Source organism: Somniosus microcephalus, unplaced genomic scaffold (genome assembly GCF_052327205.1).
Source record: "Somniosus microcephalus isolate GS21.2 unplaced genomic scaffold, FLI_Smic_1.0 unresolved_chr1, whole genome shotgun sequence".
Taxonomy (NCBI): domain Eukaryota; kingdom Metazoa; phylum Chordata; class Chondrichthyes; order Squaliformes; family Somniosidae; genus Somniosus; species Somniosus microcephalus.
In genome coordinates this window covers 13,460,543-13,487,048 of record NW_028225179.1, presented here as the reverse complement: position 1 = coordinate 13,487,048, position 26,506 = coordinate 13,460,543, and the positions used below count along the sequence as shown (strand labels likewise).

The 26,506-nt window shown below is 43.7% G+C and overlaps 8 non-coding genes across 8 annotated transcripts; all 8 read left to right on the top strand.

Annotated features, from left to right (window-relative positions):
- The first annotated feature begins 9,345 nt into the window (after nt 1–9,345).
- On the top strand, nt 9,346–9,427 carry trnas-acu (transfer RNA serine (anticodon ACU)). The gene has a single exon. It is a non-coding gene; the product is annotated as a tRNA-Ser (tRNA).
- Nucleotides 9,428–10,943: 1,516 nt separating this feature from the next.
- Nucleotides 10,944–11,025, top strand: trnas-acu (transfer RNA serine (anticodon ACU)). The gene has a single exon. It is a non-coding gene; the product is annotated as a tRNA-Ser (tRNA).
- A 1,516-nt stretch (nt 11,026–12,541) lies between these two features.
- Nucleotides 12,542–12,623, top strand: trnas-acu (transfer RNA serine (anticodon ACU)). The gene has a single exon. It is a non-coding gene; the product is annotated as a tRNA-Ser (tRNA).
- Nucleotides 12,624–18,933: 6,310 nt separating this feature from the next.
- On the top strand, nt 18,934–19,015 carry trnas-gcu (transfer RNA serine (anticodon GCU)). Its single transcript has one exon. It is a non-coding gene; the product is annotated as a tRNA-Ser (tRNA).
- A 1,525-nt stretch (nt 19,016–20,540) lies between these two features.
- trnas-gcu (transfer RNA serine (anticodon GCU)) lies at nt 20,541–20,622 on the top strand. Its single transcript has one exon. It is a non-coding gene; the product is annotated as a tRNA-Ser (tRNA).
- Nucleotides 20,623–22,148: 1,526 nt separating this feature from the next.
- Nucleotides 22,149–22,230, top strand: trnas-gcu (transfer RNA serine (anticodon GCU)). Its single transcript has one exon. It is a non-coding gene; the product is annotated as a tRNA-Ser (tRNA).
- A 1,525-nt stretch (nt 22,231–23,755) lies between these two features.
- On the top strand, nt 23,756–23,837 carry trnas-acu (transfer RNA serine (anticodon ACU)). The gene has a single exon. It is a non-coding gene; the product is annotated as a tRNA-Ser (tRNA).
- A 1,517-nt stretch (nt 23,838–25,354) lies between these two features.
- On the top strand, nt 25,355–25,436 carry trnas-gcu (transfer RNA serine (anticodon GCU)). Its single transcript has one exon. It is a non-coding gene; the product is annotated as a tRNA-Ser (tRNA).
- Nucleotides 25,437–26,506: the final 1,070 nt, after the last annotated feature.

Sequence of the window (26,506 nt, the reverse complement as noted above, 5' to 3'; positions counted from 1 at the left end):
GCAGAAACATAAATTTCTCCTTTGGGGGCAATTTAATTTCAAAAATATTTATCAAAATTAATGACGAGATTTTCTGTTTTTGGGACTTTGGTTGAGAGATAAATAATGCGCGAGAAATCCTCGTGCTTTTCAGCATTCTCTCATGGGATCTGAAGCCCCAGTTTAATATCTTACTAGAAAGACGGCACTGCCAACAGTGCAGCACGACCTCAGTACTGCCCTGGAGTGTGAGCCAGGATTTTCCACTCAAGTCTCTGGAGTGTGGCTTGAGTATGCTACCGCTGAGCCACGGCTGACACCTAAACTCAGTTCATTTGGCTGGAGTAAAATGACGGAGACAAAGGGAATAATGATAATGGAGTAAACTTTCAACTTGGCGTCCAAGATTAAACCGGGCATCGTTTTAGAAACAGCCCGATTTATGTTGCCATAGATTTCATAAGCTTTGAAAATCAGGCCTGTCTATAATTGGCGGGGTCGTGGTCACTTGCGAACCATTCTGGGTCTGTTTAAACCGGGAGTGCTCACAGTCCCGCATCATTCTGTGTCTGTTTGAAATGGCAGAGCTCACAATCTCGGATCATGCCGTTTATTTAGAAGCAGAGCGATTTCAACTTTGATGACCGGGTTGCTGAGCTTAACAAAATGTGTCAAGGCTCGTCCGGGATTTGAACCCGTTACCTCTTGCATTTTAATCGTGAAACGCCCAAAGCGAGAATCATACCCCTAGTCCAACGAGCCGCCCATGTCATTCTTCCATTTGCATTGAGTTTCACTGCGCTGGTGCGAATCCAGCTCACAGAGGACCTGTTTATTCAGTTTAAATATTATTATCTTTTCCTCAATCCACTTCTTTTTTCGAGCAGTTTCCTTGAACCTGCTCACAATTCGCCCCATAAAAAGAGATGCAGCGGCATTAGCGGCCGCATAGACTAATGGATAAGGCGTCTGACTTCGGTTGCAAATTCTTCAGTTATCAGAAGATGGAAGGTTCAAATCCTACAAAGGTCGTTTAATTATCTGGGCGACACTTTTTATATTCTGACTCTGGCGTGAAACCGGCCATTTTTGACAGCCCCTCATCTGAAGTAACGGAGGGCCTGTTGCTTACATTTAGCTGATTGTACATTTTCAACATTGTAGATCTGTGTGCACGGGCAGGATAAGCGGTGAAGTTGAATTTCTTTCAGGGTAGTTCTAATTAGATGCAAAAAGCAAGAAATGGAATGTCTGATAGCATTGCCTCGGTGAGACGAGGCGGCCGAGAGGTTAAGGCGATGGACTGTTAATCTATTGTGCTCTGCACGCGTGGGTTGGAAGCCCATTCTCGTCGTTACTGTATTACACGTTTGATGCTGATGCACTTTCCAAGCATTTCACTGAATCTTACTTGAAATACAATCTCGTGAAACTTGTGCTGGTGTTGCTGGTCTGTGCCCTTGCATTACTCATATCTTGTTAAAATTAAAATATTCCAAGAAATTCCTCAACCCACCTTGAATGAAAGTGGAGATGAGATCGCGAATCGGAGACTGAGAACCGTCTCTTCCTTCCTCTGAGATTGGCACCGAATGAAAGACTCGCGGCAACAGAGGCAATTGATTAGGGAGCAGAAACATAAATTTCTCCTTTGGTGGCAATTTAATTTCAAAAATATTTATCAAACTTAATGACGAGATTTTCTGTTTTTGGGACTTTGGTTGAGAGATAAACAATGCGCGAGAAATCCTTGTGCTTTTCAGTATTCTCTCATGGGATCTGAAGCCCCAGTTTAACATCTTACTAGAAAGACGGCACTGCCAACAGTGCAGCATGACCTCAGTACTGCCCTGGAGTGTGAGCCAGGATTATACACTCAAGTCTCTGGAGTGTGGCTTGAGTATGCTACCGCTGAGCCACGGCTGTCACCTAAACTCAGTTCATTTGGCTGGAGTAAAATGACGGAGATAAAGGGAATAATAATAATGGAGTAAACTTTCAACTTGGCGTCCAAGATTAAGCCGGGCATCGTTTTACAAACAGCCCGATTTATGTTACCATAGATTTCATAAGCTTTGAAAATCAGGCCTGTCTATAATGGGCGGGTTCGTGGTCACTTGCGAATCATTCTGGGTCTGTTTAAACCGGGAGTGCTCACAGTCCCGCATCATTCTGTGTCTGTTTGAAATGGCAGAGCTCACAATCTCGGATCATGCCGTTTATTTAGAAGCAGAGCGATTTCAGCTTTGATGACCGAGTTGTTGAGTTTAACAAAATGTGGCAGGGCTCGTCCGGGATTTGAACCCGGGACCTCTCGCATTTTAATCATGAAACGCCCAAAGCGAGAATCATACCCCTAGACCAACGAGCCGGCCATGTCATTCGTCCATTTGCATTGCGTTTCACTGCGCTGGTGCGAATCCAGCTCACAGAGGACCTGTTTATTCAGTTTAAATATTATTATCTTTTCCTCAATCCACTTCTTTTTTCGAGCAGTTTCCTTGAACCTGCTCACAATTCGCCCCATAAAAAGAGATGCAGCGGCATTAGCGGCCGCATAGACTAATGGATAAGGCGTCTGACTTCGGTTGCAAATTCTTCAGTTATCAGAAGATTGAAGGTTCAAATCCTACGGAGGTCGTTTAATTATCTGGGCGACACTTTTTATATTCTGAATCTGGCGTGAAACCGGCCATTTTTGACAGCCCCTCATCTGAAGTAACGGAAGGCCTGTTGCTTACATTTAGCTGATTGTACATTTTCAACATTGTAGATCTGTGTGCACGGGCAGGATAAGCGGTGAAGTTGAATTTCTTTCAGGGTAGTTCTAATTAGATGCAAAAAGCAAGAAATGGAATGTCTGATAGCATTGCCTCGGTGAGACGAGGTGGCCGAGAGGTTAAGGCGATGGACTGCTAATCTATTGTGCTCTGCACGCGTGGGTTGGAATCCCATTCTCGTCGTTACTGTATTACACGTTTGATGCTGATGCACTTTCCAAGCATTTCACTGAATCTTACTTGAAATACAATTTCGTGAAAATTGTGCTGGTGTTGCTGCTCTGTGCCCTTGCATTACTCATATCTTGTTAAAATTAAAATATTCCAAGAAATTCCTCAACCCACCTTGAATGAAAGTGCAGATGAGATCGCGAATCGGAGACTGAGAACCCTCTCTTCCTTCCTCTGAGATTGGCACCGAATGAAAGACTCGCGGCAACAGAGGCAATTGATTAGGGAGCAGAAACATAAATTTCTCCTTTGGGGGCAATTTAATTTCAAAAATATTTATCAAACTTAATGACGAGATTTTCTGTTTTTGGGACTTTGGTTGAGAGATAAATAATGCGCGAGAAATCCTCGTGCTTTTCAGCATTCTCTCATGGGATCTGAAGCCCCAGTTTAACATCTTACTAGAAAGACGGCACTGCCAACAGTGCAGCACGACCTCAGTACTGCCCTGGAGTGTGAGCCAGGATTATACACTCAAGTCTCTGGAGTGTGGCTTCAGTATGCTACCGCTGAGCCACGGCTGACACCTAAACTCAGTTCATTTGGCTGGAGTAAAATGACGGAGATAAAGGGAATAATAATAATGAAGTAAACTTTCAACTTGGCGTCCAAGATTAAGCCGGGCATCGTTTTACAAACAGCCCGATTTATGTTGCTATAGATTTCATAAGCTTTGAAAATCAGGCCTGTCTATAATGGGCGTGTTCGTGGTCAGTTGCGAATCAATCTGGGTCTGTTTAAACCGGCAGTGCTCACAGTCCCGCATCATTCTGTGTCTGTTTGAAATGGCAGAGCTCACAATCTCGGATCATGCCGTTTATTTAGAAGCAGAGCGATTTCAGCTTTGATGACCGAGTTGTTGAGTTTAACAAAATGTGTCAGGGCTCGTCCGGGATTTGAACCCGGGACCTCTCGCATTTTAATCATGAAACGCCCAAAGCGAGAATCATACCCCTAGACCAACGAGCCGGCCATGTCATTCTTCCATTTGCATTGCGTTTCACTGCGCTGGTGCTCACAGAGGACCTGTTTATTCAGTTTAAATATTATTATCTTTTCCTCAATCCACTTCTTTTTTCGAGCAGTTTCCTTGAACCTGCTCACAATTCGCCCCATAAAAAGAGATGCAGCGGCATTAGCGGCCGCATAGACTAATGGATAAGGCGTCTGACTTCGGTTGCAAATTCTTCAGTTATCAGAAGATTGCAGGTTCAAATCCTACGGAGGTCGTTTAATTATCTGGGCGACACTTTTTATATTCTGAATCTGGCGTGAAACCGGCCATTTTTGACAGCCCCTCATCTGAAGTAACGGAAGGCCTGTTGCTTACATTTAGCTGATTGTACATTTTCAACATTGTAGATCTGTGTGCACGGGCAGGATAAGCGGTGAAGTTGAATTTCTTTCAGGGTAGTTCTAATTAGATGCAAAAAGCAAGAAATGGAATGTCTGAGAGCATTGCCTCGGTGAGACGAGGTGGACTAGAGGTTAAGGCGATGGACTGCTAATCTATTGTGCTCTGCACGCGTGGGTTGGAATCCCATTCTCGTCGTTATTGTATTACACGTTTGATGCTGATGCACTTTCCAAGCATTTCACTGAATCTTACTTGAAATACAATTTCGTGAAACTTGTGCTGGTGTTGCTGGTCTGTGCCCTTGCATTACTCATATCTTGTTAAAATTAAAATATTCCAAGAAATTCCTCAACCCACCTTGAATGAAAGTGGAGATGAGATCGCGAATCGGAGACTGAGAACCCTCTCTTCCTTCCTCTGAGATTGGCACCGAATGAAAGACTCGCAGCAACAGAGGCAATTGATTAGGGAGCAGAAACATAAATTTCTCCTTTGGGGGCAATTTAATTTCAAAAATATTGATCAAACTTAATGACGAGATTTTCTGTTTTTGGGACTTTGGTTGAGAGATAAATAATGCGCGAGAAATCCTCGTGCTTTTCAGCATTCTCTCATGGGATCTGAAGCCCCAGTTTAACATCTTACTAGAAAGACGGCACTGCAAACAGTGCAGCACGACCTCAGTACTGCCCTGGAGTGTGAGCCAGGATTATGCACTCAAGTCTCTGGAGTGTGGCTTGAGTATGCTACCGCTGAGCCACGGCTGACACCTAAACTCAGTTCATTTGGCTGGAGTAAAATGACGGAGATGAAGGGAAAAATGATAATGGAGTAAACTTTCAACTTGGCGTCCAAGATTAAACCGGGCATCGTTTTAGAAACAGCCCGATTTATGTTGCCATAGCTTTCATAAGCTTTGAAAATCAGGCCTGTCTATAATGGGCGGGTTCGTGGTCACTTGCGAATCATTCTGGGTCTGTTTAAACCGGGAGTGCTCACAGTCCCGCATCATTCTGTGTTTGTTTGAAATGGCAGAGCTCACAATCTCGGATCATGCCGTTTATTCAGAAGCAGAGCGATTTCAGCTTTGATGACCGAGTTGTTGAGTTTAACAAAATGTGTCAGGGCTCGTCCGGGATTTGAACCCGGGACCTCTCGCATTTTAATCGTGAAACGCCCAAAGCGAAAATCATACACCTAGACCAACGAGCCACCCATGTTATTCTTCCATTTGCATTGAGTTTCACTGCGCTGGTGCGAATCCAGCTCACAGAGGACCTGTTTATTCAGTTTAAATATTATTATCTTTTCCTCAATCCACTTCTTTTTTCGAGCAGTTTCCTTGAACCTGCTCACAATTCGCCCCATAAAAAGAGATGCAGCGGCATTAGCGGCCGCATAGACTAATGGATAAGGCGTCTTCGGTTGCAAATTCTTCAGTTATCAGAAGATTGAAGGTTCAAATTCTTCAGTTATCAGAAGATTGAAGGTTCAAATCCTACAAAGGTCGTTTAATTATCTGGGCGACACTTTTTATATTCTGAATCTGGCGTAAAACCGGCCATTTTTGACAGCCCCTCATCTGAAGTAACGGAAGGCCTGTTGCTTACATTTAGCTGATTGTACATTTTCAACATTGTAGATCTGTGTGCACGGGCAGGATAAGCGGTGAAGTTGAATTTCTTTCAGGGTAGTTCTAATTAGATGCAAAAAGCAAGAAATGGAATGTCTGATAGCATTGCCTCGCTGAAACGAGGTGGCCGAGAGGTTAAGGCGATGGACTGCTAATCTATTGTGCTCTGCACGCGTGGGTTGGAATCCCATTCTCGTCGTTACTGTATTACACGTTTGATGCTGATGCACTTTCCAAGCATTTCACTGAATCTTACTTGAAATACAATTTCGTGAAACTTGTGCTGGTGTTGCTGGTCTGTGCCCTTGCATTACTCATATCTTGTTAAAATTAAAATATTCCAAGAAATTCCTCAACCCACCTTGAATGAAAGTGGAGATGAGATAGCGAATCGGAGACTGAGAACCCTCTCTTCCTTCCTCTGAGATTGGCACCGAATGAAAGATTCGCGGCAACAGAGGCAATTGATTAGGGATCAAAAACATAAATTTCTCCTTTGGGGGCAATTTAATTTCAAAAATGTTTATCAAACTTAATGACGAGATTTTCTGTTTTTGGGACTTTGGTTGAGAGATAAATAATGCGCGAGAATTCCTCGTGCTTTTCAGCATTCTCTCATGGGATCTGAAGCCCTAGTTTAACATCTTACTAGAAAGACGGCACTGCCAACAGTGCAGCACGACCTCAGTACTGCCCTGGAGTGTGAGCCAGGATTATACACTCAAGTCTCTGGAGTGTGGCTTGAGTATGCTGCCGCTGAGCCACGGCTGACACCTAAACTCAGTTCATTTGGCTGGAGTAAAATGACGGAGATAAAGGGAATAATAATAATGGAGTAAACTTTCAACTTGGCGTCCAAGATTAAACCGGGCATCGTTTTACAAACAGCCCGATATATGTTGCGATAGATTTCATAAGCTTTGAAAATCAGGCCTGTCTATAATGGGCGGGGTCGTGGTCACTTGCGAATCATTCTGGGTCTGTTTAAACCGGGAGTGCTCACAGTCCCGCATCATTCTGTGTCTGTTTGAAATGGCAGAGCTCACAATCTCGGATCATGCCGTTTATTCAAAAGCAGAGCGATTTCAGCTTTGATGACCGAGTTGTTGAGTTTAACAAAATGTGTCAGGGCTCGTCCGGGATTTGAACTCTGGACCTCTCGCATTTAATCGTGAAACGCCCAAAGCGAGAATCATACCCCTAGACCAACGAGCCGCCCAGGTCATTCTTCCATTTGCATTGAGTTTCACTGCGCTGGTGCGAATCCAGCTCACAGAGGACCTGTTTATTCAGTTTAAATATTATTATCTTTTCCTCAATCCACTTCTTTTTTCGAGCAGTTTCCTTGAACCTGCTCACAATTCGCCCCATAAAAAGAGATGCAGCGGCATTAGCGGCCGCATAGACTAATGGATAAGGCGTCTGACTTCGGTTGCAAATTCCTCAGTTATCAGAAGATTGAAGGTTCAAATTCTTCAGTTATCAGAAGATTGAAGGTTCAAATCCTACAAAGGTCGTTTAATTATCTGGGCGACACTTTTTACATTCTGAATCTGGCGTGAAACCGGCCATTTTTGACAGCCCCTCATCTGAAGTAACGGAAGGCCTGTTGCTTACATTTAGCTGATTGTACATTTTCAACATTGTAGATCTGTGTGCACGGGCAGGATAAGCGGTGATGTTGAATTTCTTTCAGGGTAGTTCTAATTAGATGCAAAAAGCAAGAAATGGAATGTCTGAGAGCATTGCCTCGGTGAGACGAGGTGGCCGAGAGGTTAAGGCGATGGACTGCTAATCTATTGTGCTCTGCACGCGTGGGTTGGAATCCCATACTCGTCGTTACTGTATTACACGTTTGATGCTGATCCACTTTCCAAGCATTTCACTGAATCTTACTTGAAATACAATTTCGTGAAAATTGTGCTGGTGTTGCTGGTCTGTGCCCTTGCATTACTCATATCTTGTTAAAATTATAATATTCCAAGAAATTCCTCAACCCACCTTGAATGAAAGTGGAGATGAGATCGCGAATCGGAGACTGAGAACCCTCTCTTCCTTCCTCTGAGATTGGCACCGAATGAAAGACTCGCGGCAACAGAGGCAATTGATTAGGGAGCAAAAACATAAATTTCTCCTTTGGGGGCAATTTAATTTCAAAAATGTTTATCAAACTTAATGACGAGATTTTCTGTTTTTGGGACTTTGGTTGAGAGATAAATAATGCGCGAGAAATCCTCGTGCTTTTCAGCATTCTCTCATGGGATCTGAAGCCCCAGTTTAACATCTTACTAGAAAGACGGCACTGGCAACAGTGCAGCACGACCTCAGTACTGCCCTGGAGTGTGAGCCAGGATTATACACTCAAGTCTCTGGAGTGTGGCTTGAGTATGCTACCGCTGAGCCACGGCTGACACCTAAACTCAGTTCATTTGGCTGGAGTAAAATGACGGAGACAAAGGGAATAATGATAATGGAGTAAACTTTCAACTTGGCGTCCAAGATTAAACCGGGCATCGTTTTAGAAACAGCCCGATTTATGTTGCCATAGATTTCATAAGCTTTGAAAATCAGGCCTGTCTATAATGGGCGGGGTCGTGGTCACTTGCGAATCATTCTGGGTCTGTTTAAACCGGGAGTGCTCACAGTCCCGCATCATTCTGTGTCTGTTTGAAATGGCAGAGCTCACAATCTCGGATCATGCCGTTTATTTAGAAGCAGAGCGATTTCAGCTTTGATGACCGAGTTGTTGAGTTTAACAAAATGTGCCAGGGCTCGTCCGGGATTTGAACCCGGGACCTCTCGCATTTTAATCGTGAAATGCCCAAAGCGAGAATCATACCCCTAGACCAACGAGCCGCCGATGTCATTTCCCATTTGCATTGAGTTTCACTGCGCTGGTGCGAATCCAGCTCACAGAGGACCTGTTAATACAGTTGAAATATTTTTATCTTTTCCTCAATCCACTTCTTTTTTCGAACAGTTTCCTTGAACCTGCTCACAATTCGCCCCATAAAAAGAGATTCAGCGGCATCAGCGGCCGCATAGACTAATGGATTAGGCATCTGACTTCTGTTGCAAATTCTTCAGTTATCAGAAGATTGAAGGTTCAAGTCCTACAAAGGTCTTTTAATTATCTGGGCGACACTTTTTATATTCTGAATCTGGCGTGAAACCGGCCATTTTTGACAGTCCCTCATCTGAAGTAACGGAAGGCCTGTTGCTTCCATTAAGCTGATTGTACATTTTCAACATTGTAGATCTGTGTGCACGGGCAGGATAAGCGGTGAAGTTGAATTTCTTTCAGGGTAGTTCTAATTAGATGTAAAAAGCAAGAAATGGAATATCTGAAAACAATATATTGGTGAGACGAGGTGGCCGAGAGGTTAAGGCGATGGACTACTAATCCACTGTGCTCTGCACGCGTGGGTTCGAATCCCATTCTCGTCGTTACTGTATTACACGTTTGATGCTGATGCACTTTCCAAGCATTTCACTGAATCTTACTTGAAATACAATTTCGTGAAAATTGCATTGGTGTTGCTGGTCTGTGCCCCTGCATTGCTCATATCTTGGTAAAATAAAAATATTCCAAGAAATTTCTCAACCCACCTTGAATGAAAGTGGAGATGAGATCGTGAATCGGAGATTGAGAACCCTCTCTTCCTTCTTCCTTCCTTTGAGATTGGCACCGAATGAAAAGACCAGAGGCAAATGATTAGGGAACAGGAACATAAATTTCTCCTTTGGAATTTCAAAAATATTTATCAAACTTAAAGACGAGATTTTCTGTTTTTGGGTCTTTGGTTGAGAGATAAATAATGCGCGAGAAATCCTCGTTCTTTTCAGCATTCTCTCATGGGATCTGAAGCCCCAGTTTAACATCTTACTAGAAGGACGGCACTGCCGACAGTGCAGCACTACCTCAGTACTGCCCTGGAGTGTCAGCCTGGATTATGCACTCAAGTCCCTGGAGTGAGGCTTGAGTATGCTGCCGCTGAGCCACGGCTGACACCTAAACTCAGTTCATTTGGCTGGAGTAAAATGACGGAGATAATGGGAAAAATGATAATGGAGTAAATTTTCAACTTGGTGTCCAAGATTAAACCGGGCATCGTTTTAGAAACAGCCCGATTTATGTTGCCATAGATTTCATAAGCTTTGAAAATCAGGCCTGTCGAAAATGGGCGGGGTCGCGGTCAGTTGCGAATCATTCTGGGTCTGTTTAAACCGCGAGTGCTCACAGCCCCGGATCATTCTGTGTCTGTTTGAAATGGCAGAGCTCACAATCTCGGATCATGCCGTTTTTTTAGAAGCAGAGCGATTTCAGCTTTGATGACCGAGTTGTTGAGTTCAGCAAAATGTGCCAGGGCTCGTCCGGGATTTGAACCCGGGACCTCTCGCATTTTAATCGTGAAATGCCCAAAGCGAGAATCATACCCCTAGACCAACGAGCCGCCGATGTCAGTTCCCATTTGCATTGAGTTTCACTGCGCTGGTGCGAATCCAGCTCACAGAGGACCTGTTAATACAGTTGAAATATTTTTATCTTTTCCTCAATCCACTTCTTTTTTCGAACAGTTTCCTTGAACCTGCTCACAATTCGCCCCATAAAAAGAGATTCAGCGGCATCAGCGGCCGCATAGACTAATGGATTAGGCATCTGACTTCTGTTGCAAATTCTTCAGTTATCAGAAGATTGAAGGTTCAAGTCCTACAAAGGTCTTTTAATTATCTGGGCGACACTTTTTCTATTCTGAATCTGGCGTGAAACCGGCCATTTTTGACAGTCCCTCATCTGAAGTAACGGAAGGCCTGTTGCTTACATTAAGCTGATTGTACATTTTCAACATTGTAGATCTGTGTGCACGGGCAGGATAAGCGGTGAAGTTGAATTTCTTTCAGGGTAGTTCTAATTAGATGTAAAAAGCAAGAAATGGAATATCTGAAAACAATATATTGGTGAGACGAGGTGGCCGAGAGGTTAAGGCGATGGACTACTAATCTATTGTGCTCTGCACGCGTGGGTTCGAATCCCATCCTCGTCGTTACTGTATTACACGTTTGATGCTGATGCACTTTCCAAGCATTTCACTGAATCTTACTTGAAATACAATTTCGTGAAAATTGCACTGGTGTTGCTGGTCTGTGCCCCTGCATTGCTGATATCTTGGTAAAATTATAATATTCCAAGAAATTTCTCAACCCACCTTGAATGAAAGTGGAGATGAGATCATGAATCGGAGATTGAGAACCCTCTCTTCCTTCTTCCTTCCTTTGAGATTGGCACCGAATGAAAAGACCAGAGGCAAATGATTAGGGAACAGGAACATAAATTTCTCCTTTGGAATTTCAAAAATATTTATCAAACTTAAGGACGAGATTTTCTGTTTTTGGGTCTTTGGTTGAGAGATAAATAATGCGCGAGAAATCCTCGTTCTTTTCAGCTTTCTCTCATGGGATCTGAAGCCGCAGTTTAACATCTTACTAGAAGGACAGCACTGCCGACAGTGCAGCACTACCTCAGTACTGCCCTGGAGTGTCAGCCTGGATTATGCACTCAAGTCCCTGGAGTGAGGCTTGAGTATGCTGCCGCTGAGCCACGGCTGACACCTAAACTCAGTTCATTTGGCTGGAGTAAAATGACGGAGATAATGGGAAAAATGATAATGGAGTAAATTTTCAACTTGGTGTCCAAGATTAAACCGGGCATCGTTTTAGAAACAGCCCGATTTATGTTGCCATAGATTTCATAAGCTTTGAAAATCAGGCCTGTCGAAAATGGGCGGGGTCGCGGTCAGTTGCGAATCATTCTGGGTCTGTTTAAACCGCGAGTGCTCACAGCCCCGGATCATTCTGTGTCTGTTTGAAATGGCAGAGCTCACAATCTCGGATCATGCCGTTTTTTTAGAAGCAGAGCGATTTCAGCTTTGATGACCGAGTTGTTGAGTTCAGCAAAATGTGCCAGGGCTCGTCCGGGATTTGAACCCGGGACCTCTCGCATTTTAATCGTGAAATGCCCAAAGCGAGAATCATACCCCTAGACCAACGAGCCGCCGATGTCAGTTCCCATTTGCATTGAGTTTCACTGCGCTGGTGCGAATCCAGCTCACAGAGGACCTGTTAATACAGTTGAAATATTTTTATCTTTTCCTCAATCCACTTCTTTTTTCGAACAGTTTCCTTGAACCTGCTCACAATTCGCCCCATAAAAAGAGATTCAGCGGCATCAGCGGCCGCATAGACTAATGGATTAGGCATCTGACTTCTGTTGCAAATTCTTCAGTTATCAGAAGATTGAAGGTTCAAGTCCTACAAAGGTCTTTTAATTATCTGGGCGACACTTTTTCTATTCTGAATCTGGCGTGAAACCGGCCATTTTTGACAGTCCCTCATCTGAAGTAACGGAAGGCCTGTTGCTTACATTAAGCTGATTGTACATTTTCAACATTGTAGATCTGTGTGCACGGGCAGGATAAGCGGTGAAGTTGAATTTCTTTCAGTGTAGTTCTAATTAGATGTAAAAAGCAAGAAATGGAATATCTGAAAACAATATATTGGTGAGACGAGGTGGCCGAGAGGTTAAGGCGATGGACTACTAATCTATTGTGCTCTGCACGCGTGGGTTCGAATCCCATCCTCGTCGTTACTGTATTACACGTTTGATGCTGATGCACTTTCCAAGCATTTCACTGAATCTTACTTGAAATACAATTTCGTGAAAATTGCACTGGTGTTGCTGGTCTGTGCCCCTGCATTGCTCATATCTTGGTAAAATTATAATATTCCAAGAAATTTCTCAACCCACCTTGAATGAAAGTGGAGATGAGATCATGAATCGGAGATTGAGAACCCTCTCTTCCTTCTTCCTTCCTTTGAGATTGGCACCGAATGAAAAGACCAGAGGCAAATGATTAGGGAACAGGAACATAAATTTCTCCTTTGGAATTTCAAAAATATTTATCAAACTTAAGGACGAGATTTTCTGTTTTTGGGTCTTTGGTTGAGAGATAAATAATGCGCGAGAAATCCTCGTTCTTTTCAGCTTTCTCTCATGGGATCTGAAGCCGCAGTTTAACATCTTACTAGAAGGACAGCACTGCCGACAGTGCAGCACTACCTCAGTACTGCCCTGGAGTGTCAGCCTGGATTATGCACTCAAGTCCCTGGAGTGAGGCTTGAGTATGCTGCCGCTGAGCCACGGCTGACACCTAAACTCAGTTCATTTGGCTGGAGTAAAATGACGGAGATAATGGGAAAAATGATAATGGAGTAAATTTTCAACTTGGTGTCCAAGATTAAACCGGGCATCGTTTTAGAAACAGCCCGATTTATGTTGCCATAGATTTCATAAGCTTTGAAAATCAGGCCTGTCGAAAATGGGCGGGGTCGCGGTCAGTTGCGAATCATTCTGGGTCTGTTTAAACCGCGAGTGCTCACAGCCCCGGATCATTCTGTGTCTGTTTGAAATGGCAGAGCTCACAATCTCGGATCATGCCGTTTTTTTAGAAGCAGAGCGATTTCAGCTTTGATGACCGAGTTGTTGAGTTCAGCAAAATGTGCCAGGGCTCGTCCGGGATTTGAACCCGGGACCTCTCGCATTTTAATCGTGAAATGCCCAAAGCGAGAATCATACCCCTAGACCAACGAGCCGCCGATGTCAGTTCCCATTTGCATTGAGTTTCACTGCGCTGGTGCGAATCCAGCTCACAGAGGACCTGTTAATACAGATGAAATATTTTTATCTTTTCCTCAATCCACTTCTTTTTTCGAACAGTTTCCTTGAACCTGCTCACAATTCGCCCCATAAAAAGAGATTCAGCGGCATCAGCGGCCGCATAGACTAATGGATTAGGCATCTGACTTCTGTTGCAAATTCTTCAGTTATCAGAAGATTGAAGGTTCAAGTCCTACAAAGGTCTTTTAATTATCTGGGCGACACTTTTTCTATTCTGAATCTGGCGTGAAACCGGCCATTTTTGACAGTCCCTCATCTGAAGTAACGGAAGGCCTGTTGCTTACATTAAGCTGATTGTACATTTTCAACATTGTAGATCTGTGTGCATTTCTTTCAGGGTAGTTCTAATTAGATGTAAAAAGCAAGAAATGGAATATCTGAAAGCAATATATTGGTGAGACGAGGTGGCCGAGAGGTTAAGGCGATGGACTGCTAATTCATTGTACTCTGCACGCGTGGGTTCGAATCCCATCCTCGTCGTTACTGTATTACACGTTTGATGCTGATGCACTTTCCAAGCATTTCACTGAATCTTACTTGAAATACAATTTCGTGAAAATTGCACTGGTGTTGCTGGTCTGTGCCCCTGCATTGCTCATATCTTGGTAAATTAAATTTTTCCAAGAAATTTCTCAACCCACCTTGAATGAAAGTGGAGATGAGATCGTGAATCGGAGATTGAGAACCCTTTCTTCCTTCTTCCTTCCTTTGAGATTGGCACCGAATGAAAAGACTAGCGGCAACAGAGGCAAATGATTAGGGAACAGGAACATAAATTTCTCCTTTGGAATTTCAAAAATATTTATCAAACTTAAAGACGAGATTTTCTGTTTTTGGGTCTTTGGTTGAGAGATAAATAATGCGCGAGAAATCCTCGTTCTTTTCAGCATTCTCTCATGGGATCTGAAGCCCCAGTTTAACATCTTACTAGAAGGACGGCACTGCCGACAGTGCAGCACTACCTCAGTACTGCCCTGGAGTGTCAGCCTGGATTATGCACTCAAGTCTCTGGAGTGAGGCTTGAGTATGCTGCCGCTGAGCCACGGCTGACACCTAAACTCAGTTCATTTGGCTGGAGTAAAATGACGGAGATAATGGGAAAAATGATGATGGAGTGAATTTTCAACTTGGTGTCCCAGATTAAACCGGGCATCGTTTTAGAAACAGCCCGATTTATGTTGCCATAGATTTCATAAGCTTTGAAAATCAGGCCTGTCGAAAATGGGCGGGGTCGCGGTCAGTTGCGAATCATTCTGGGTCTGTTTAAACCGCGAGTGCTCACAGCCCCGGATCATTCTGTGTCTGTTTGAAATGGCAGAGCTCACAATCTCGGATCATGCCGTTTTTTTAGAAGCAGAGCGATTTCAGCTTTGATGACCGAGTTGTTGAGTTTAACAAAATGTGCCAGGGCTCGTCCGGGATTTGAACCCGGGACCTCTCGCATTTTAATCGTGAAATGCCCAAAGCGAGAATCATACCCCTAGACCAACGAGCCGCCGATGTCATTTCCCATTTGCATTGAGTTTCACTGCGCTGGTGCGAATCCAGCTCACAGAGGACCTGTTAATACAGTTGAAATATTTTTATCTTTTCCTCAATCCACTTCTTTTTTCGAACAGTTTCCTTGAACCTGCTCACAATTCGCCCCATAAAAAGAGATTCAGCGGCATCAGCGGCCGCATAGACTAATGGATTAGGCATCTGACTTCTGTTGCAAATTCTTCAGTTATCAGAAGATTGAAGGTTCAAGTCCTACAAAGGTCTTTTAATTATCTGGGCGACACTTTTTATATTCTGAATCTGGCGTGAAACCGGCCATTTTTGACAGTCCCTCATCTGAAGTAACGGAAGGCCTGTTGCTTACATTAAGCTGATTGTACATTTTCAACATTGTAGATCTGTGTGCACGGGCAGGATAAGCGGTGAAGTTGAATTTCTTTCAGGGTAGTTCTAATTAGATGTAAAAAGCAAGAAATGGAATATCTGAAAGCAATATATTGGTGAGACGAGGTGGCCGAGAGGTTAAGGCGATGGACTGCTTAATTCATTGTGTCTCTGCACGCGTGGGTTCGAATCCCATCCTCGTCGTTACTGTATTACACGTTTGATGCTGATGCACTTTCCAAGCGTTTCACTGAATCTTACTTGAAATACAATTTCGTGAAAATTGCACTGATGTTGCTGGTCTGTGCCCCTGCATTGCTCATATCTTGGTAAATTAAATTTTTCCAAGAAATTTCTCAACCCACCTTGAATGAAAGTGGAGATGAGATCGTGAATCGGAGATTGAGAACCCTTTCTTCCTTCTTCCTTCCTTTGAGATTGGCACCGAATGAAAAGACTAGCGGCAACAGAGGCAAATGATTAGGGAACAGGAACATAAATTTCTCCTTTGGAATTTCAAAAATATTTATCAAACTTAAAGACGAGATTTTCTGTTTTTGGGTCTTTGGTTGAGAGATAAATAATGCGCGAGAAATCCTCGTTCTTTTCAGCATTCTCTCATGGGATCTGAAGCCCCAGTTTAACATCTTACTAGAAGGACGGCACTGCCGACAGTGCAGCACTACCTCAGTACTGCCCTGGAGTGTCAGCCTGGATTATGCACTCAAGTCTCTGGAGTGAGGCTTGAGTATGCTGCCGCTGAGCCACGGCTGACACCTAAACTCAGTTCATTTGGCTGGAGTAAAATGACGGAGATAATGGGAAAAATGATGATGGAGTCAATTTTCAACTTGGTGTCCAAGATTAAACCGGGCATCGTTTTAGAAACAGCCCGATTTATGTTGCCATAGATTTCATAAGCTTTGAAAATCAGGCCTGTCGAAAATGGGCGGGGTCGCGGTCAGTTGCGAATCATTCTGGGTCTGTTTAAACCGCGAGTGCTCACAGCCCCGGATCATTCTGTGTCTGTTTGAAATGGCAGAGCTCACAATCTCGGATCATGCCGTTTTTTTAGAAGCAGAGCGATTTCAGCTTTGATGACCGAGTTGTTGAGCTTAACAAAATGTGCCAGGGCTCGTCCGGGATTTGAACCCGGGACCTCTCGCATTTTAATCGTGAAATGCCCAAAGCGAGAATCACACCCCTCGACCAACGAGCCGCCGATGTCATTTCCCATTTGCATTGAGTTTCACTGCGCTGGTGCGAATCCAGCTCACAGAGGACCTGTTAATACAGTTGAAATATTTTTATCTTTTCCTCAATCCACTTCTTTTTCCGAACAGTTTCCTTGAACCTGCTCACAATTCGCCCCATAAAAAGAGATTCAGCGGCATCAGCGGCCGCATAGACTAATGGATTAGGCATCTGACTTCTGTTGCAAATTCTTCAGTTATCAGAAGATTGAAGGTTCAAGTCCTACAAAGGTCTTTTAATTATCTGGGCGACACTTTTTATATTCTGAATCTGGCGTGAAACCGGCCATTTTTGACAGTCCCTCATCTGAAGTAACGGAAGGCCTGTTGCTTACATTAAGCTGATTGTACATTTTCAACATTGTAGATCTGTGTGCACGGGCAGGATAAGCGGTGAAGTTGAATTTCTTTCAGGGTAGTTCTAATTAGATGTAAAAAGCAAGAAATGGAATATCTGAAAGCAATATATTGGTGAGACGAGGTGGCCGAGAGGTTAAGGCGATGGACTGCTAATTCATTGTACTCTGCACGCGTGGGTTCGAATCCCATCCTCGTCGTTACTGTATTACACGTTTGATGCTGATGCACTTTCCAAGCATTTCACTGAATCTTACTTGAAATACAATTTCGTGAAAATTGCACTGGTGTTGCTGGTCTGTGCCCCTGCATTACTCATATCTTGGTAAATTAAATTTTTCCAAGAAATTTCTCAACCCACCTTGAATGAAAGTGGAGATGAGATCGTGAATCGGAGATTGAGAACCCTTTCTTCCTTCTTCCTTCCTTTGAGATTGGCACCGAATGAAAAGACTAGCGGCAACAGAGGCAAATGATTAGGGAACAGGAACATAAATTTCTCCTTTGGAATTTCAAAAATATTTATCAAACTTAAAGACGAGATTTTCTGTTTTTGGGTCTTTGGTTGAGAGATAAATAATGCGCGAGAAATCCTCGTTCTTTTCAGCATTCTCTCATGGGATCTGAAGCCCCAGTTTAACATCTTACTAGAAGGACGGCACTGCCGACAGTGCAGCACTACCTCAGTACTGCCCTGGAGTGTCAGCCTGGATTATGCACTCAAGTCTCTGGAGTGAGGCTTGAGTATGCTGCCGCTGAGCCACGGCTGACACCTAAACTCAGTTCATTTGGATGGAGTAAAATGACGGAGATAATGAGAAAAATGATAATGGGGTAAATTTTCAACTTGGTGTCCAAGATTAAACCGGGCATCGTTTTAGAAACAGCCCGATTTATGTTGCCATAGATTTCATAAGCTTTGAAAATCATGCCTGTCGAAAATGGGCGGGGTCGCGGTCAGTTGCGAATCATTCTGGGTCTGTTTAAACCGCGAGTGCTCACAGCCCCGGATCATTCTGTGTCTGTTTGAAATGGCAGAGCTCACAATCTCGGATCATGCCGTTTTTTTAGAAGCAGAGCGATTTCAGCTTTGATGACCGAGTTGTTGAGTTTAACAAAATGTGCCAGGGCTCGTCCGGGATTTGAACCCGGGACCTCTCGCATTTTAATCGTGAAATGCCCAAAGCGAGAATCATACCCCTAGGCCAACGAGCCGCCGATGTCATTTCCCATTTGCATTGAGTTTCACTGCGCTGGTGCGAATCCAGCTCACAGAGGACCTGTTAATACAGTTGAAATATTTTTATCTTTTCCTCAATCCACTTCTTTTTTCGAACAGCTTCCTTGAAGCTGCTCACAATTCGCCCCATAAAAAGAGATTCAGCGGCATCAGCGGCCGCATAGACTAATGGATTAGGCATCTGACTTCTGTTGCAAATTCTTCAGTTATCAGAAGATTGAAGGTTCAAGTCCTACAAAGGTCTTTTAATTATCTGGGCGACACTTTTTATATTCTGAATCTGGCGTGAAACCGGCCATTTTTGACAGTCCCTCATCTGAAGTAACGGAAGGCCTGTTGCTTACATTAAGCTGATTGTACATTTTCAACATTATAGATCTGTGTGCACGGGCAGGATAAGCAGTGAAGTTGAATTTCTTTCAGGGTAGTTCTAATTAGATGTAAAAAGCAAGAAATGGAATATCTGAAAGCAGTATATTGGTGAGACGAGGTGGCCGAGAGGTTAAGGCGATGGACTGCTAATCCATTGTGCTCTGCACGCGTGGGTTCGAATCCCATCCTCGTCGTTACTGTATTACACGTTTGATGCTGATGCACTTTCCAAGCATTTCACTGAATCTTACTTGAAATACAATTTCGTGAAAATTGCACTGGTGTTGCTGGTCTGTGCCCCTGCATTGCTGATATCTTGTTAAAATTAAAATATTCCAAGAAATTTCTCAACCCACCTTGAATGAAAGTGGAGATGAGATCGTGAATCGGAGTTTGAGAACCCTCTCTTCCTTCTTCCTTCCTTTGAGATTGGCACCGAATGAAAAGACTAGCGGCAACAGAGGCAAATGATTAGGGAACAGGAACATAAGTTTCTCCTTTGGAATTTCAAAAATATTTATCAAACTTAAAGACGAGATTTTCTGTTTTTGGGTCTTTGGTTGAGAGATAAATAATGCGCGAGAAATCCTCGTTCTTTTCAGCATTCTCTCATGGGATCTGAAGCCCCAGTTTAACATCTTACTAGAAGGACGGCACTGCCGACAGTGCAGCACTACCTCAGTACTGCCCTGGAGTGTCAGCCTGGATTATGCACTCAAGTCTCTGGAGTGAGGCTTGAGTATGCTGCCGCTGAGCCACGGCTGACACCTAAACTCAGTTCATTTGGCTGGAGTAAAATGACGGAGATAATGGGAAAAATGATAATGGAGTAAATTTTCAACTTGGTGTCCAAGATTAAACCGGGCATCGTTTTAGAAACAGCCCGATTTATGTTGCCATAGATTTCATAAGCTTTGAAAATCAGGCCTGTCGAAAATGGGCGGGGTCGCGGTCAGTTGCGAATCATTCTGGGTCTGTTTAAACCGCGAGTGCTCACAGCCCCGGATCATTCTGTGTCTGTTTGAAATGGCAGAGCTCACAATCTCGGATCATGCCGTTTTTTTAGAAGCAGAGCGATTTCAGCTTTGATGACCGAGTTGTTGAGTTTAACAAAATGTGCCAGGGCTCGTCCGGGATTTGAACCCGGGACCTCTCGCATTTTAATCGTGAAATGCCCAAAGCGAGAATCATACCCCTAGACCAACGAGCCGCCGATGTCATTTCCCATTTGCATTGAGTTTCACTGCGCTGGTGCGAATCCAGCTCACAGAGGACCTGTTAATACAGTTGAAATATTTTTATCTTTTCCTCAATCCACTTCTTTTTTCGAACAGTTTCCTTGAACCTGCTCACAATTCGCCCCATAAAAAGAGATTCAGCGGCATCAGCGGCCGCATAGACTAATGGATTAGGCATCTGACTTCTGTTGCAAATTCTTCAGTTATCAGAAGATTGAAGGTTCAAGTCCTACAAAGGTCTTTTAATTATCTGGGCGACACTTTTTCTATTCTGAATCTGGCGTGAAACCGGCCATTTTTGACAGTCCCTCATCTGAAGTAACGGAAGGCCTGTTGCTTACATTAAGCTGATTGTACATTTTCAACATTGTAGATCTGTGTGCACGGGCAGGATAAGCGGTGAAGTTGAATTTCTTTCAGGGTAGTTCTAATTAGATGTAAAAAGCAAGAAATGGAATATCTGAAAGCAGAATATTGGTGAGACGAGGTGGCCGAGAGGTTAAGGCGATGGACTGCTAATCCATTGTGCTCTGCACGCGTGGGTTCGAATCCCATCCTTGTCGTTACTGTATTACACGTTTGATGCTGATGCACTTTCCAAGCATTTCACTGAATCTTACTTGAAATACAATTTCGTGAAAATTGCACTGGTGTTGCTGGTCTGTGCCCCTGCGTTGCTCATATCTTGTTAAAATTAAAATATTCCAAGAAATTTCTCAACCCACCTTGAATGAAAGTGGAGATGAGATCGTGAATCGGAGATTGAGAACCCTCTCTTCCTTCTTCCTTCCTTTGAGATTGGCACCGAATGAAAAGTCCAGCGGCAACAGAGGCAAATGATTAGGGAACAGGAACATAAGTTTCTCCTTTGGAATTTCAAAAATATTTATCAAACTTAAAGACGAGATTTTCTGTTTTTGGGTCTTTGGTTGAGAGATAAATAATGCGCGAGAAATCCTCGTTCTTTTCAGCATTCTCTCATGGGATCTGAAGCCCCAGTTTAACATCTATACTAGAAGGACGGCACTGCCGACAGTGCAGCACGACCTCAGTACTGCCCTGGAGTGTCAGCCTGGATTATGCACTCAAGTCTCTGGAGTGAGGCTTGAGTATGCTGCCGCTGAGCCACGGCTGACACCTAAACTCAGTTCATTTGGCTGGAGTAAAATGACGGAGATAATGGGAAAAATGATAATGGAGTAAATTTTCAACTTGGTGTCCAAGATTAAACCGGGCATCGTTTTAGAAACAGACCGATTTATGTTGCCATAGATTTCATAAGCTTTGAAAATCAGGCCTGTCGAAAATGGGCGTGGTCGCGGTCAGTTGCGAATCATTCTGGGTCTGTTTAAACCGCGAGTGCTCACAGCCCCGGATCATTCTGTGTCTGTTTGAAATGGCAGAGCTCACAATCTCGGATCATGCCGTTTTTTTAGAAGCAGAGCGATTTCAGCTTTGATGACCGAGTTGTTGAGTTTAACAAAATGTGCCAGGGCTCGTCCGGGATTTGAACCCGGGACCTCTCGCATTTTAATCGTGAAATGCCCAAAGCGAGAATCATACCCCTAGACCAACGAGCCGCCGATGTCATTTCCCATTTGCATTGAGTTTCACTGCGCTGGTGCGAATCCAGCTCACAGAGGACCTGTTAATACAGTTGAAATATTTTTATCTTTTCCTCAATCCACTTCTTTTTTCGAACAGTTTCCTTGAACCTGCTCACAATTCGCCCCATAAAAAGAGATTCAGCGGCATCAGCGGCCGCATAGACGAATGGATTAGGCATCTGACTTCTGTTGCAAATTCTTCAGTTATCAGAAGATTGAAGGTTCAAGTCCTACAAAGGTCTTTTAATTATCTGGGCGACCCTTTTTATATTCTGAATCTGGCGTGAAACCGGCCATTTTTGACAGTCCCTCATCTGAAGTAACGGAAGGCCTGTTGCTTACATTAAGCTGATTGTACATTTTCAACATTGTAGATCTGTGTGCACGGGCAGGATAAGCGGTGAAGTTGAATTTCTTTCAGGGTAGTTCTAATTAGATGTAAAAAGCAAGAAATGGAATATCTGAAAGCAGTATATTGGTGAGACGAGGTGGCCGAGAGGTTAAGGCGATGGACTGCTAATCCATTGTGCTCTGCACGCGTGGGTTCGAATCCCATCCTCGTCGTTACTGTATTACACGTTTGATGCTGATGCACTTTCCAAGCATTTCACTGAATCTTACTTGAAATACAATTTCGTGAAAATTGCACTGGTGTTGCTGGTCTGTGCCCCTGCATTGCTCATATCTTGTTAAAATTAAAATATTCCATGAAATTTCTCAACCCACCTTGAATGAAAGTGGAGATGAGATCGTGAATCGGAGATTGAGAACCCTCTCTTCCTTCTTCCTTCCTTTGAGATTGGCACCGAATGAAAAGACGAGCGGCAACAGAGGCAAATGATTAGGGAACAGGAACATAAATTTCTCCTTTGGAATTTCAAAAATATTTATCAAACTTAAAGGCGAGATTTTCTGTTTTTGAGTCTTTGGTTGAGAGATAAATAATGCGCGAGAAATCCTCGTTCTTTTCAGCATTCTCTCATGGGATCTGAAGCCCCAGTTTAACATCTTACTAGAAGGACGGCACTGCCGACAGTGCAGCACTACCTCAGTACTGCCCTGGAGTGTCAGCCTGGATTATGCACTCAAGTCTCTGGAGTGAGGCTTGAGTATGCTGCAGCTGAGCCACGGCTGACACCTAAACTCAGTTCATTTGGCTGGAGTAAAATGACGGAGATAATGGGAAAAATGATAATGGAGTAAATTTTCAACTTGGTGTCCAAGATTAAACCGGGCATCGTTTTAGAAACAGCCCGATTTATGTTGCCATAGATTTCATAAGCTTTGAAAATCAGGCCTGTCGAAAATGGGCGGGGTCGCGGTCAGTTGCGAATCATTCTGGGTCTGTTTAAACCGCGAGTGCTCACAGCCCCGGATCATTCTGTGTCTGTTTGAAATGGCAGAGCTCACAATCTCGGATGATGCCGTTTTTTTAGAAGCAGAGCGATTTCAGCTTTGATGACCGAGTTGTTGAGTTTAACAAAATGTGCCAGGGCTCGTGCGGGATTTGAACCCGGGACCTCTCGCATTTTAATCGTGAAATGCCCAAAGCGAGAATCATACCACTAGACCAACGAGCCGCCGATGTCATTTCCCATTTGCATTGAGTTTCACTGCGTTGGTGCGAATCCAGCTCACAGAGGACCTGTTAATACAGTTGAAATATTTTTATCTTTTCCTCAATCCACTTCTTTTTTCGAACAGTTTCCTTGAACCTGCTCACAATTCGCCCCATAAAAAGAGATTCAGCGGCATCAGCGGCCGCATAGACTAATGGATTAGGCATCTGACTTCTGTTGCAAATTCTTCAGTTATCAGAAGATTGAAGGTTCAAGTCCTACAAAGGTCTTTTAATTATCTGGGCGACACTTTTTATATTCTGAATCTGGCGTGAAACCGGCCATTTTTGACAGTCCCTCATCTGAAGTAACGGAAGGCCTGTTGCTTCCATTAAGCTGATTGTACATTTTCAACATTATAGATCTGTGTGCACGGGCAGGATAAGCTGTGAAGTTGAATTTCTTTCAGGGTAGTTCTAATTAGATGTAAAAAGCAAGAAATGGAATATCTGAAAGCAGTATATTGGTGAGACGAGGTGGCCGAGAGGTTAAGGCGATGGACTACTAATCCACTGTGCTCTGCACGCGTGGGTTCGAATCCCATCCTCGTCGTTACTGTATTGCACGTTTGATGCTGATGCACTTTCCAAGCATTTCACTGAATCTTACTTCAAATACAATTTCGTGAAAATTGCACTGGTGTTGCTGGTCTGTGCCCCTGCATTGCTCATATCTTGGTAAAATTAAAATATTCCAAGAAATTTCTCAACCCACCTTGAAATGAAAGTGGAGATGAGATCGTGAATCGGAGATTGTAGAACCCTCTCTTCCTTCTTCCTTCCTTTGAGATTGGCACCGAATGAAAAGGCCAGAGGCAAATGATTAGGGAACAGGAACATAAATTTCTCCTTTGGAATTTCAAAAATATTTATCAAACTTAAAGACGAGATTTTCTGTTTTTGGGTCTTTGGTTGAGAGATAAATAATGCGCGAGAAATCCTCGTTCTTTTCAGCATTCTCTCATGGGATCTGAAGCCCCAGTTTAACATCTTACTAGAAGGACGGCACTGCCGACAGTGCAGCACTACCTCAGTACTGCCCTGGAGTGTCAGCCTGGATTATGCACTCAAGTCTCTGGAGTGAGGCTTGAGTATGCTGCCGCTGAGCCACGGCTGACACCTAAACTCAGTTCATTTGGCTGGAGTAAAATGACGGAGATAATGGGAAAAATGATAATGGAGTGAATTTTCAACTTGGTGTCCAAGATTAAACCGGGCATCGTTTTAGAAACAGCCCGATTTATGTTGCCATAGATTTCATAAGCTTTGAAAATCAGGCCTGTCGAAAATGGGCGGGGTCGCGGTCAGTTGCGAATCATTCTGGGTCTGTTTAAACCGCGAGTGCTCACAGCCCCGGTCATTCTGTGTCTGTTTGAAATGGCAGAGCTCACAATCTCGGATCATGCCGTTTTTTTAGAAGCAGAGCGATTTCAGCTTTGATGATCGAGTTGTTGAGTTTAACAAAATGTGCCAGGGCTCGTCCGGGATTTGAACCCGGGACCTCTCGCATTTTAATCGTGAAATGCCCAAAGCGAGAATCATACCCCTAGACCAACGAGCCGCCGATGTCATTTCCCATTTGCATTGAGTTTCACTGCGCTGGTGCGAATCCAGCTCACAGAGGACCTGTTAATACAGTTGAAATATTTTTATCTTTTCCTCAATCCACTTCTTTTTTCGAGCAGTTTCCTTGAACCTGCTCACAATTCGCCCCATAAAAAGAGATTCAGCGGCATCAGCGGCCGCATAGACTAATGGATTAGGCATCTGACTTCTGTTGCAAATTCTTCAGTTATCAGAAGATTGAAGGTTCAAGTCCTACAAAGGTCTTTTAATTATCTGGGCGACACTTTTTATATTCTGAATCTGGCGTGAAACCGGCCATTTTTGACAGTCCCTCATCTGAAGTAACGGAAGGCCTGTTGCTTACATTAAGCTGATTGTACATTTTCAACATTGTAGATCTGTGTGCACGGGCAGGATAAGCGGTGAAGTTGAATTTATTTCAGGGTAGTTCTAATTAGATGTAAAAAGCAAGAAATGGAATATCTGAAAGCAGAATATTGGTGAGACGAGGTGGCCGAGAGGTTAAGGCGATGGACTGCTAATCCATTGTGCTCTGCACGCGTGGGTTCGAATCCCATCCTCGTCGTTACTGTATTACACGTTTGATGCTGATGCACTTTCCAAGCATTTCACTAAATCTTACTTGAAATACAATTTCGTGAAAATTGCACTGGTGTTGCTGGTCTGTGCCCCTGCATTGCTCATATCTTGGTAAAATTAAAATATTCCAAGAAATTTCTCAACCCACCTTGAATGAAAGTGGAGATGAGATCGTGAATCGGAGATTGAGAACCCTCTCTTCCTTCTTCCTTCCTTTGAGATTGGCACCGAATGAAAAGACTAGCGGCAACAGAGGCAAATGATTAGGGAACAGGAACATAAATTTCTCCTTTGGAATTTCAAAAATATTTATCAAACTTAAAGACGAGATTTTCTGTTTTTGGGTCTTTGGTTGAGAGATAAATAATGCGCGAGAAATCCTCGTTCTTTTCAGCATTCTCTCATGGGATCTGAAGCCCCAGTTTAACATCTTACTAGAAGGACGGCACTGCCGACAGTGCAGCACTACCTCAGTACTGCCCTGGAGTGTCAGCCTGGATTATGCACTCAAGTCTCTGGAGTGAGGCTTGAGTATGCTGCCGCTGAGCCACGGCTGACACCTAAACTCAGTTCATTTGGCTGGAGTAAAATGACGGAGATAATGGGAAAAATGATAATGGAGTGAATTTTCAACTTGGTGTCCAAGATTAAACCGGGCATCGTTTTAGAAACAGCCCGATTTATGTTGCCATAGATTTCATAAGCTTTGAAAATCAGGCCTGTCGAAAATGGGCGGGGTCGCGGTCAGTTGCGAATCATTCTGGGTCTGTTTAAACCGCGAGTGCTCACAGCCCCGGATCATTCTGGGTCTGTTTAAACCGCGAGTGCTCACAGCCCCGGTCATTCTGTGTCTGTTTGAAATGGCAGAGCTCACAATCTCGGATCATGCCGTTTTTTTAGAAGCAGAGCGATTTCAGCTTTGATGACCGAGTTGTTGAGTTTAACAAAATGTGCCAGGGCTCGTCCGGGATTTGAACCCGGGACTTCTCGCATTTTAATCGTGAAATGCCCAAAGCGAGAATCATACCCCTAGACCAACGAGCCGCCGATGTCATT